The following is a 12,416-nucleotide window of genomic DNA, read 5'->3' as shown; positions in this document are numbered from 1 at the left end:
CAAATACATGCCTCGCTACCCCTTCTATCACTGGGTGAGGACACCGCAAGATTGAACCCATCACAAAGCACCTCTCCCATTGCAAGAAAAAACAATCTAGTTGGCCAAACCAAATCAATAGATCGGATAGAAATACAAAGCTATCTTAATCATGCATAAAAGAGTACAGAGAAGACTCAAATAATATTCATAGATAATCTGATCATAAATCCACAATTCATCATATCTCAATAAACGCACCATAAAAGAAGATTACATCAAATAGATCTCCAAGAACATCGAGGAGAACATTGTATTGAGGATCAAAGAGAGAGAAGAAGCCATCTAGCTACTAGCTATGGACCTGTTGGTCTGTGGTAAACTACTCACACATCATCGGTACGGCAGCAAGGTTGATGTAGAGCCCCTCCATGATTGAATCCCCCTCCGGTAGAGTACTGGAATAGGTCTCCAGATGGGATCTCATGAGGACAGAAACTTGCGGCGGCGGAAAAGTATTTTTGGTGTGCCCTCTGGTATACGGGGAATATTTGGGAATTTATAGAGCTAAGATTAGGGTTGGAGGAGCTCCAGGGGGCCCACAAGCCCTGGAGGCGCCCCCCTAGGGCGCGGCCTCCTGACTTGTGGCCACCTCGTGGCTCTTCTGGCCTCCTCCTGAAGCTTCGTGGGTGTCTTCTTGTCTAAGTAAAATCATCAAAGAGTTTCATTTAGTTTGGTATTGATTCTCTGTAAAAGACAAAAACAAGGAAAAACAACACTGGCACTGGGCACTAGGTTAATAGGTTAGTTCCAAAAATGATATAAAATAGCATAATAATGCATATAAAACATCCAAGATGGATAATATAATAGCATGGAATAATCAAAAATTATAGATACATTGGAGACGTATCGAGCATCCCCAAGCTTAATTCTTGCTCGTCCTCGAGTAGGTAAAAGATAAAAATAGAATTTTTGATGGAATGCTACCTAACATGCTGATCAATGTAATCTTTCTTTGTTTGGCATGAATATTCAGATCCATAAGATTCAAAACAAAAGTTTAATATTGAGATAAAAACAATAATACCTCAAGCATACTAATAAATCAATCATGTCTTCTCGAAATATCATGGCTAAAGAAAGTTATCCCTATAAAATCATATAATCTTGTCAGGCTCTATCTTCATCACACAAAGTATTTATCATGCACAACACCGATGACAAGCCAAGCAATTGTTTCATACTTTTGACGTTCTCAAACTTTTTCAACTTTCACGCAATACATGAGCGTGAGCCATGGATATAGCACTATAGGTGGAATAGAATGTCATGGTGGAGGTTGTGTGGAGAAGACAAAAACGAAGAAAGTCTCACATTGACAAGGCTAATCAATGGGCTATGCAGATGCCCATCAGTTTATGTCAATGCAAGGAAGTAGGTATTGCCATGAAACGGATGCACTAGATCTATAAGTGTATGAAAGCTCGAAATAAAACTAAGTGGGTGTGCATCCAACTCGCTTGCTCATGAAGACCTAGGGCATTTTGAGGAAGCCCGTCACTGGGATATACAAGCCAAGTTCTATAATGAAAAATTCCCACTAGTAATATATGAAAGTGACAAAATAGGAGACTCTCTCTATCATGAAGAACATGGTGCTACTTTGAAGCACAAGTGCGGAAAAGAATAGTCAGATTGTCCCTTCTCTCCTTTTATCTCTCTTTTTTGGGCTCTTTTTTTATTTTGTTTAAGTCTGGAGTCTCATCCCGACTTGTGGGGGAATCATAGTCTCCATCATCCTTTCCTCACATGGGACAATGTTCTAATAGTGATCATCATCACAGTTTTATTTACTTACAACTCAAAAATTACAACTCAAAGATATGACTCTATATAAATGCTTCATGCATATGAAAGCAATATGACAATGATGGTGTGTGTCATAATAAAACGGAACGGTGGAAGTTTAATGGCAATATATCTCGGAATGGCTATGGAAATGCCATAATAGGTAGGTATGATGGCTGTTTTCAGGAAGATATAAGGCGGCTTATGTGTGAAAGAGCGTATCATATCATGGGGTTTGGATGCACCGGCGAAGTTTGCACCAACTCTAAGGTGAGAAAGTGCAATGCACGGTACCGGAAAGGCTAGCAATGGTGGAAGGGTGAGAGTGTGTATAATCTATGGACTCCACATTAGCCATAAAGAACTCACATACTTATTGCAAAAGTTTATTAGGCATGGAAACAAAGTACTAATATGCATTCTCCTATGGGGATAGATTGCTACGAAAAGACCATCGCTTGTCCCCGACCGCCACTCATAAGGAAGACAATCAAAAATAAATCATGCTCCAACTTCATCGCATAACTAGAGACCATATGTGCATGCTTCGGGAATCACAAACCTTAACACAAATATTCTTACTAATCCACAATGGGAGAATATCATACGGAAACCAATATTCAATGAAAACTTCATGGAAACCATATTTTAATGTTTCAAAAAAATCTGAAAAAATGTGGGATGTTAAGAAGGTGATGTTTTAATGCTACACAAAATTTCAAGTTGAAAAACATTACGAGATGTGAGCTATGAAAAAAAGACAAATTCATCCCTAAATAGTGACATTACTATTCGGCAGTATTCAACGCTGATTTTGTCTTTTTCCTAGCTCACATCTCATAATGTATTTCAACTTGATATTTTGGCAATAAAACATCATCCTCTTAACATCCCGCATTTTTTCAATTTTTTTTGAAATTTCAAAACATCTTTTTCTCATGGTTTTCATCGGTTTTGACGGAATGTTAGTTTCCGTATGATATTCACACATCCACTATTACTCACTAGCATTACTCTAATATCACCATCTTTATATCTCAAAACAAATGCATGGAATCAAACTTCTCATATATTCAATGGTCTTCATTTAAGTTTTTATTATATCCCTCTTGAATACCATCATAATAGGACTAAATTCATAACCTAAGAAAATCGTCATACTATTTATAAGACTCTCAAAATAATGTATGTGAAGCATGAGAGTTCATCAAATTGTTCAAAATAAAACCACCGCCGTGCTCTAAAAAGATATAAGTGAAGCACTAGAGCAACTACCTAGATCAAAAGATATAAGTGAAGCACATAGAGTATTCTAATAAATCCACGATCAATGTTTGTCCCTCTAAAAAGGTGTGTACAACAAGGATGATTGTGGAAAACTAAAAAGCAAAGACTCATATAATACAAGGAGCTCCAAGCAAAACACATATCATGTGGTGAATAAAAATATAGCCTCAAGTAATTTTACCGATGGATTGAAGACAAAAGAGGGGATGCCATCCGAGGCATCCCCAAGCTTAGATGCTTGGTTGTCCTTAAGTATAACCTTGGGGTGCCGTGGGCATCCCTAAGCTCAGGCTCTTGCCACTCCTTATTCTGTAGTCCATCGAAACTTCACCCAAAACATGAAAACTTCACAACACAAAACTCAACAAAAAAACTCGTGAGCTCCGTTAGTGAAACAAAGCAAATATCAACTGATAGGTACTGTTGTAAACTCATTCCAATTTTATATTGGTGTTATATATACTCTATTCTAAGTTCTCCATAGTTCATACCCCCCACCCGATACTACCCATAGATTCATCAAAATAAGCAAACAACACAATGAAAACAGAATCTGTCAAAAACAGAACAGTCTGCAGTAATGTGGATTTTAGCCAAACTTCTATCACTCGAAAATTCTGAAAAATTAGGAAAACGTGGGGTATTTGTATATCAATAAAGTGGAAAAATTAGAATTTTCATCACTCTAGCAGATCAGCTCAATTCTGTTACTGGGCGCAAAAGTTTCTATTTTCTCACAGAATCAAATCAACAATCTTCCAAACCATCCCAAAGGTCTTACTTGGCACAAACACTAATTAAAACACTAAAACACAATCATAACAGAAGTATAATTACATAAACTCATAAAATAGAAAATGAAAATATTGAGTTGTCTCCCAACAAGAGATTTTCTTTAAAGCCTTTTAGCTAGGCATTGATAATTTTAATGATCATCACATGAAAGACAAAAAATTGAAACAACAAACAAACTATCAAGGCAAGGAGAAACTAGCATATGCAAAGAGGAAGAAAGAAACAATAGCAATCTCAAGATAATGAGAGGTAATTTAGTAGCATGAAGATTTTCACAACCATACTTTCCTCTCTCATAATAATGACATGTAGGATCATAATCAAATCCAACAATATAGCTATCACATAACATATTCTCTACATGATCCACATGCATGAAAAGTTGACACTCTTCCAAAATAGTGGGATTATCATAAAATAAAGTCATGACTTCTCCAAGCTCACTTTTATCAAAATTTTCATAAGATTGAACATTCTCCAAATATGTGGTATTATTTTTACCTAAATTTGACGCTCTTCCAAATCCACTTTCAATATTATGGCAAACATGTTCATCATGAGGCTTAAGTAAAATTTGAAGATCATAAGAAGCATTATCATCCCAATCATGATCATTGCAATAAGTAGTGGACATAGCAAAATTAGCATCCCCAAGCTTGGGGTTTTTCATATTCTTAGCACAACTTACATTAATATAATTTATAATAACATCATTGCAATCATTCTTTTCATTCAAGGTGCTATCATGAATCACTCTATAATTTCCTTCTTTTAGCACTTCATCACACTTTCCAGATTGACGAGTTTCAAGCAAAACTTCATAAAGACAATCTAGTGCACATAACTCACTAGCAATTGGTTTGTCATAACTGGATATTTTAAAAATATTAGAAAGTGGATGAGGATCGATAAGCTTTTTGTTTTCTAATTTTCAATAAACATACAATTATACCAAGCGAACAAGCAAACAAACCAAGTAAGACATAAAGGCAAAATAAAAGGCAAACGGAAAAAGGCAAATATTGTTGTGTTCTGAAAATGTTTTAGAAGTGGGGGAGAGGAAAACGAGAGGCAAATGTCGAATAATGTAAATGCAAGAGATGAGAGTGTGTGACGGGTACTTGGTAGGCTTGATGTAGAACCTCCCTGGTAACGGCGCCAGAAAGTCTTCCTACTACTTCTTGAGCTTGCATTGGTTTTTCCCTTGAAGAGAAAAGGGTGATGTAGCGAAGTAGAGATAAGTATTTCCCTTAGTTAAGAAACAAGGTATCAATCCAATAGGAGGAACACACAAGTCTCCAATTATAGCACCTGCACAAACAAACAAATACTTGCACCCAACGTGATAAAGGGGTTGTCAATCCCTTCATGGTTACTTGCAAGGATGAGATCTGATAGAGATAGGTATAGAAGATAAATAAAAGTGCAAAATAAAGTAAAGGTAAATAATATGCAGCAAGGTATTTTTGTGTTTTTGGTTTTATAGATCTTAAAATAGTATGATATGAATAGACCCGGGGACCATAGTTTTCACTACAGGCTTCTCTCTTGAAAGAACGCATACGCTGGGTAAACAAATTACTGTTGAGCAATTGATAGAAAAGTGCAAAGTTATGACGATATCTAAGGAAATGATCATGAATATAGGAATCACGTCCATGACAAGTAGACCGACTCCTGCCTACATTTACTACTATTACTACACACATCGACCGCTATCCAGCAAGCATCTAGTGTATTAAGTTAACAAGAATGGAGTAATGCCTTAAGCAAGTTGACATGACATAGAGGGATAGATCCAATCAATATGAAATAAACCCAATATTTTTGTCCTTCAAGGCAACAATACAAATATGTTCCTCGCTACCCCTTTTGACACTGGGTGAGGACACCGCAAGATTGAACCCATCACAAAGCACCTCCCCATTGCAAGAAAAATCAATCTAGTTGGGCAAACCAAATCAATAGTTCGGAGAGAAATACAAAGCTGTCTTAATCATGCATAAAAGAGTTCAGAGAAGACTCAAAAAATATTCATAGATAATCTGATCATAAATCTACAATTCATCATATCTCAACAAACGCATCGCAAAAGAAGATTACATCGAATAGATCTCCAAGAACATCGAGGAGAACATTGTATTGAAGATCAAAGAGAGAGAAGATGCCATCTAGCTACTAGCTATATACCTGTATGTCTGTTGTAAACTACTCACGCATCATTGGTAGGGTAGCAAGGTTGATGTCGAGGACCTACTTGATTGAATCCCCCTCCGGCAGAGTACAGTAACAGGTCTCCAGATGGGATCTCACGAGGACAGAAACTTGCTGCGGCGGAAAAGTATTTTTGGTGTGCCCTCTGGTATACGGGGAATATTTGAGAATTTATAGAGCTGAGATTAGAGTTGGAGGAGCTCCACGGGGCCCACAAGCCCTGGAGGCGCCCCCCTAGGGCACGGCCTACTGGCTTGTGGCCACCTCATGGCTCTTCTGGCCTCCTGCCGAAGCTTTGTGGGTGTCTTCTTGTCCAAGAAAAATCGTCAAAACGTTTCGTTGCATTTGGGCTCCGTTTGTTATCGATTTTCTCTAAAAAAAATTAAGGAAAAAAACAACAACTCGCACTGGGCACTAGGTTAATAGGTTAGTACCCAAAATGATATAAAATAGCATAATAATGCATATAGAACATCCAAGATGGATAATATAATAGCATGCACCAATCAAAAATTATAGATACATTGGAGACGTATCAAGCATCCCCAAGCTTAATTTCTGCTCGTCCTCGAGTAGGTAAATGATAAAAACAGAACTTTTGATGTGGAATGGTACCTGACATGTTTATCAATGTAATCTTTCTTTGTCTCACATGAATATCCAGATCCATAAGATTCAAAACAAAAGTATAATATTGACCTAAAAACAATAGTACTTCAAACATACTAATAAAGGAATCAAGTCTTCTCAAAATATCATGGCTAAATAAATTTATCCCTACGAAATCATATAATCTTGTCATGCTCTATGTTCATCACACAAAGTATTTATCATGCATAGCCCCGACGACAAGCCAAGCAATTGTTTCATACTTTGACATTCTCAAACTTTTTCAACTTTCACGCAATAGGTGGAATAGAATATGATGGTGGAGGTTGTGTGGAGAAGACAAAAAAGAAGAAAGTCTCACATTGACCAATGGGCTATGGAGATGCCCATCAATTGATGTCAATTTAGGGAGTAGGGATTGCCATGCAATGGATGCACTAGAGTTATAAGTGTATCAAAGCTCAAAAGAAAACTAAGTGTGTTTGCATCTAACTGGCTTGCTCACGAAGACCTAGGGCATTTTGAGGAAGCCCATCATTGGAATATACAAGCCAAGTTGTATAATGAAAAATTCCCACCAGTAGTATATGAAACTAACAGAATAGGAGACTCTCTCTATCATGAAGAACATGGTGCTACTTTGAAGCACAAGTGTGGAAAAGGATAGTAACATTGTCCCTTCTCTCTTTTTCTCTCATTTTTTTAATTTTTTCTACTTTTTTTCTTCTGGGCTCTTTGGCCTCTTCTTTTTTATTTTGTTTAAGTCTGGAGTGTCATCCCGACTTGTGGGGGAATCATAGTCTCCATCATTCTTTCCTCACATGGGAAAATGTTGTAATAATGATGATCATCACACTTTTATTTACTTACAACTCAAAGATATGACTCCATATAAATCCTTCATGCATATGAAAGCAATATGACAATGATGGTGTGTGTCATTGTCGTGGTTTTGCCACGGGAGATGCCCTCGTGAAACGACTTAGGTGCGACGCCATGGCTACGGTGATTAGCTTAAAGGGGTTGAGCGGGTTGAGAGACACGAGTTTACCCAGGTTTGGCCCCTCATGGTGGAGGTTAAAGCCTACTTCTGCCCTTGTTGCTATTGCATGAGTATCGATTACAAGGGAGCGGATTCGCTTTACCTTGCTATTGATTGATGGTAACTTCCGTCTAACCCACCGTAGGGACTCGCCTTTATATATGCAAGTGGAGGCCCTGGGCTTACAAGAGTCCAGGTCGGGTCATACTCTGTGACCGACCCTAGTCCCAAGTCGCCTTGCCTTGCTAGGAAAGTCATCGTTGGGTGGCTTACACCTCCGGGTCACGTGCCACCTCCGGGTCACGCGCCACCTTCGGGTCTTGGACCTTCAGTCGGCCCGCCTCGTAAGCCGCCTCCAGGCTTTCATGTCTTGGCTTCATGGGGCTGCCTAGGCTTCATTGTAGAGTCACAAACTACATAACCTGGCCCCCCCTGTGCGGGTTACACCGTGGGGTTATATCCCCAACATTAGGCCCCAGATTGATTTGAACTTGTTCATGTCAATCTTCACTCTCTGTTTGGCGAGTCTTCTTTGATTCTTCTAGAAGTTTAAACTTGAACAGATCTTTATAACCTGCCATATAAAGGATGACATCATCTTCATAAATTCAGAAAAAATCTGATGACGTCACAACGGATCTTTGCATTAATCAACCCTTCCGAAAATCGAGGCGCCCTTTTTGTTATAGTAGTTATGACGCCTTCTCGATTTTCGGGCCTATCGTTTCACTGTTGCATTTTTCCCTTATAAATAGGCACGGGGGTCCAACTCTTTTCACTTTACCCCGTTGCCCCCACTTCATCTTCATCCTTGCGATGTCCCACTCGTACAGCGATGTGCTATACAAACGGTTTTTAACCCCTTTTCGCGACGGCATTTGGAACCGTCGCCAAGTGAGTGTGGGCGATAGGGGGCTCCTTCTCACACGACCCATAAACCGTCGGGGATAGGGAGCCTTGATGCATACAGTTTTCCCTATATAACCATTTCTGATATCTCGAATATCCCAAACGTTTCATCCTTGCTACTTGTTTGTGCTCGCATTGCCATCGCAGTCAGAGTTTTGTGGTTTTACCTAAAACTAGGCACATTGCAGGCACTAAAGTTTTCCAGGAACGTACCAAACTGGCTCTACGTTTACGATGCCTGTCACATCACAAGCAGGTCATGATTGTAAACCGTGTACGATAGGTAGACAATCACGCACATTTAGTTTCCCTGCACCGTTTGTGATAGTGTCTGACATCACACACGCTTTGCAAACGGCAATTGTGTGCATTGTTACACATGTTTCCTCTCCGTGAACCATGTCGGATTATGATGTATATCGCACACGCTGTGCTTTATAGACCATGTGCACCGTAATGACCTGCACACCCTAATTTAATTGCTGCTATTTAAAATTGTAGCTAATTTGAACTTGAAAGTAGGTTATAGCTTTATTCATATCCATAAGGTTCAAACAACCAATGCATTATTCGGTTCTTAGGTACATATGTTCAATAATTACATAAGCACCAAATAAAGAATGATGAACCAGGGTTCGATACTTGTACAAGTACAGATGGTAAAGAAAGAGGCGACAGACATTCTGGTTCTGAACAATGTGAAGCGTAATGGCCCTATTGTGCTCTCCTGGATGTAGAAGGCACGCACAACTCTAGTCCAACCCCTTGTGATGGACGGCCACCAATCATGTAGTTTGAGAGGTAATCTTGAGTAAACTGCTTCAGGATCCACTGCAAAGGAAAAAAGATTCAGACATTGTCATCTAACACAACTCATTACGGGCAGTAAAAAGAAGGCTACATAGTTCTTACTGACCATCCTGCAGTTCACTGTTGTCTTGCATAAAGTGTAAACAAATAGTTTGATTGACCTCTTTTGACCCATTTTAATAACAATCTTTATCAGTTTCCTCACTTGATGCTAGTTCATGTATATCTCATTGCCCCATACGCAGAAAGGGTAGAAGTGTGGATCTATGGCAATGACATATGTACCTAAAAGCACCAAGTTAATATTGGAAGCTAAACAACAATTGCAAAATGATGTAGTACAACACTCCCTCCATCCCATTATATAAGATTTTATTACATGTATATCTAGACATCATTAGAACATTAAGGTAACACTCTTCCTTGTTGCTATGTAGCCTGGGATTGCATATTTAGTCATTCAGTACAATGCATGTTGCTATGTAGCCTCAGATATATTAAATATGGCCCTAGTTAACCTACTGATAAATGGGTTATAGATATATTAAATAAAATGTCTGATTCGATGATTAATCCCTTATCAGCCCCCAGGCTATATGGTACCAGCTACCGATATCCTGAACAGTGAGTACATATAAGCAATGCGATGAAACTAACCTCGATGGAAAACAGCACTGTTCTCAATATTGTCCTTTATGAGTACATATAACGGCATGTTAAGCACAATAGGCTAAACATCAACCAAATATATCCATGGTAGACAACATAATCTACAAATGATTGATTCAGTTTGCAGGTTTAAGCATGCTAGTTAAGCAAAACAAGAAGTGGAAAGGTGTGTCAACTACATCAGGCATAACATTTAAAAACAAGCAAATAGTCATTCAAACTGGTATTGTGCGGGTCTAAAGTACACTAGTTATTGTTAAAAAATGAAAAGGCATGTTAACTGCAACATCCTTAACAACAACCAAATATTGTAATTCATAGTGGTATGGTTGAAACTGTTATTGATGAAATTGAACTGCACGGCAAATATTTGCACGTATAGAGCATCACATTGTTAAGAACTGAAATAAACAAGGCATAAGTCCATCTCTAGCCGATCCTTTAAAAGTTAACGGACTAAAACCCTCGGTGGATATATATATATATACTCCAGCAATTTTTGGCCATTTCTAGTCGATCCCCTAAACTTAACATTGCAAACTTCAATTTCATCAAGTTCAAAACAGGTTCAACCGAAAGTAGCATGCATTCAAACATAAACATAGATAGTTTTGCATAACCGAACATAAAACATAAATTTAAACTAAGCTAAACCACTTTCGGTCTAAGTGGAGGTCGAGCCAATTCTTCCTCGTCCGGTACGGTGTGCCGCGAGCTGGTTCCGGGCCGGTGCCATCGTCAGGGTCGTTGGGGAAGACACTCCTCCACTCGTCACCGTCGATCTCCTCGTCCTCACTGCCCACCTCGACGCCCTCCACGACGCCGTCCTCGTCGCCTTCGACCTCGTCATCGGAGGAGGGCGCGATAACCTCACCGCCCTCCGTGCCGGCAAAGATCACCCACTGCGCCTCCACGAGTTCCGGGTGCTGCCGGTGGAGCTCTTGCATGTAGGCATTGCAGGCGGCCTCGGCCTCGAGGCACTCCCACGCCTCGTGGTCCTCCCGCGCCATAGCCGAGCTCCCACCCCTGGCTCCGGCGGGACGAGGTCGACCAGACGTGTGCTGAAGGGGAAATTGAGCCTAGCCGTCGCACCGTGGTAGCGGACCTCCCAGCGGTCATACTCCATGGCCACGAGCTCGGCCGTGTGGAAGCTACTGAGCCACCGGCGGGTGTGGGTCCCCTGATCCGTAATCTCGCTGACCCACGTCCCCCATCGCCGCTGCCGGGCCCCGAGGTAGGACCTCGTAGGCGGCCGGGCCCGAGGGAGGACGGAGAAGTCCTCGAACCTGCGTAGGGGCGCGGCAGTGGGTGGATCGGGCGACCGGCGACGACGGATCGATAAAGAGCCCGCGGAGGACGACGGGGACACCTCGGCGGCCACCTCGCTGGCGTCGGGTGAAGAGGCCACGATAAACTTCTTTTTGGCCATTGGCTCCTCGAGCTCCCTGGCACACAGGTAGAGGCGGCGTCGTCGATGGCGGTGACCTACCAAGGGTTTCGAGCGAGGGAGGGGTGGTGTGTGTCTATGTGAGCAGAGGTTTTGGGGAGTGTGTGGTGTGTGTGGAGGGGGGCGAGGTGGTGTTTGAGGAAATACCGTGGCAACTAAAATTTTTACTAGGTGGGAGTAACAAGGCAGGGCTACTGAAAATTGATCAAGGGCGAGCAGTTGTTTTTGAAATTGTGAGCAATGCAGAGGCGGGAGTAAAATGCCGGGGCAACTGAAAAGTTGAATCAAGGGCGAGAAGATATTTTTGAGATTGCGAGCGATGCAGGGGTGGGAGTAACAAGGCAGGGCTACTAAAATTTTGAATCAAGGGCGAGCAGATATTTTTGAGATTGCGAGGGATGCAGAGGCGGGAGTAAAATGTCGGGGCTACTGAAAATTTAAATTAAGGGATTGAAGCAGAGCGGGAGTAATGGACATTGCACACGGTCCGCACATACTAATCGTGTGCTATCAAACATTAAAACCTTCCATGCGGTAGATATTTTCGAGATTACGAGGCAGTAGATATTTTCGAGACCGGGAGGCAAGCCTCATGGAGCCCAATCTACTTTGTTGATGTGAGTGACTGCAAGGCACGGGCATGGCACATGGGTAGTATGACCGAACCGTGTATGTTGCGTACCCAATCGCAGACAGTTTGTACATCCAACTCGTGTGCTCTTTATTAATTTGGCAAAAAGAATAACGTGGGAGAGGGCTAGAACACAAACACACTTGCATGAGGACCAAATGTATGTATGAAAA

Source organism: Triticum aestivum, chromosome 7D, assembly GCF_018294505.1.
Source record: "Triticum aestivum cultivar Chinese Spring chromosome 7D, IWGSC CS RefSeq v2.1, whole genome shotgun sequence".
NCBI lineage: Eukaryota > Viridiplantae > Streptophyta > Magnoliopsida > Poales > Poaceae > Triticum > Triticum aestivum.
The sequence above is the reverse complement of the archived record's forward strand: the minus strand, read 5'-3'. Positions refer to the sequence as shown.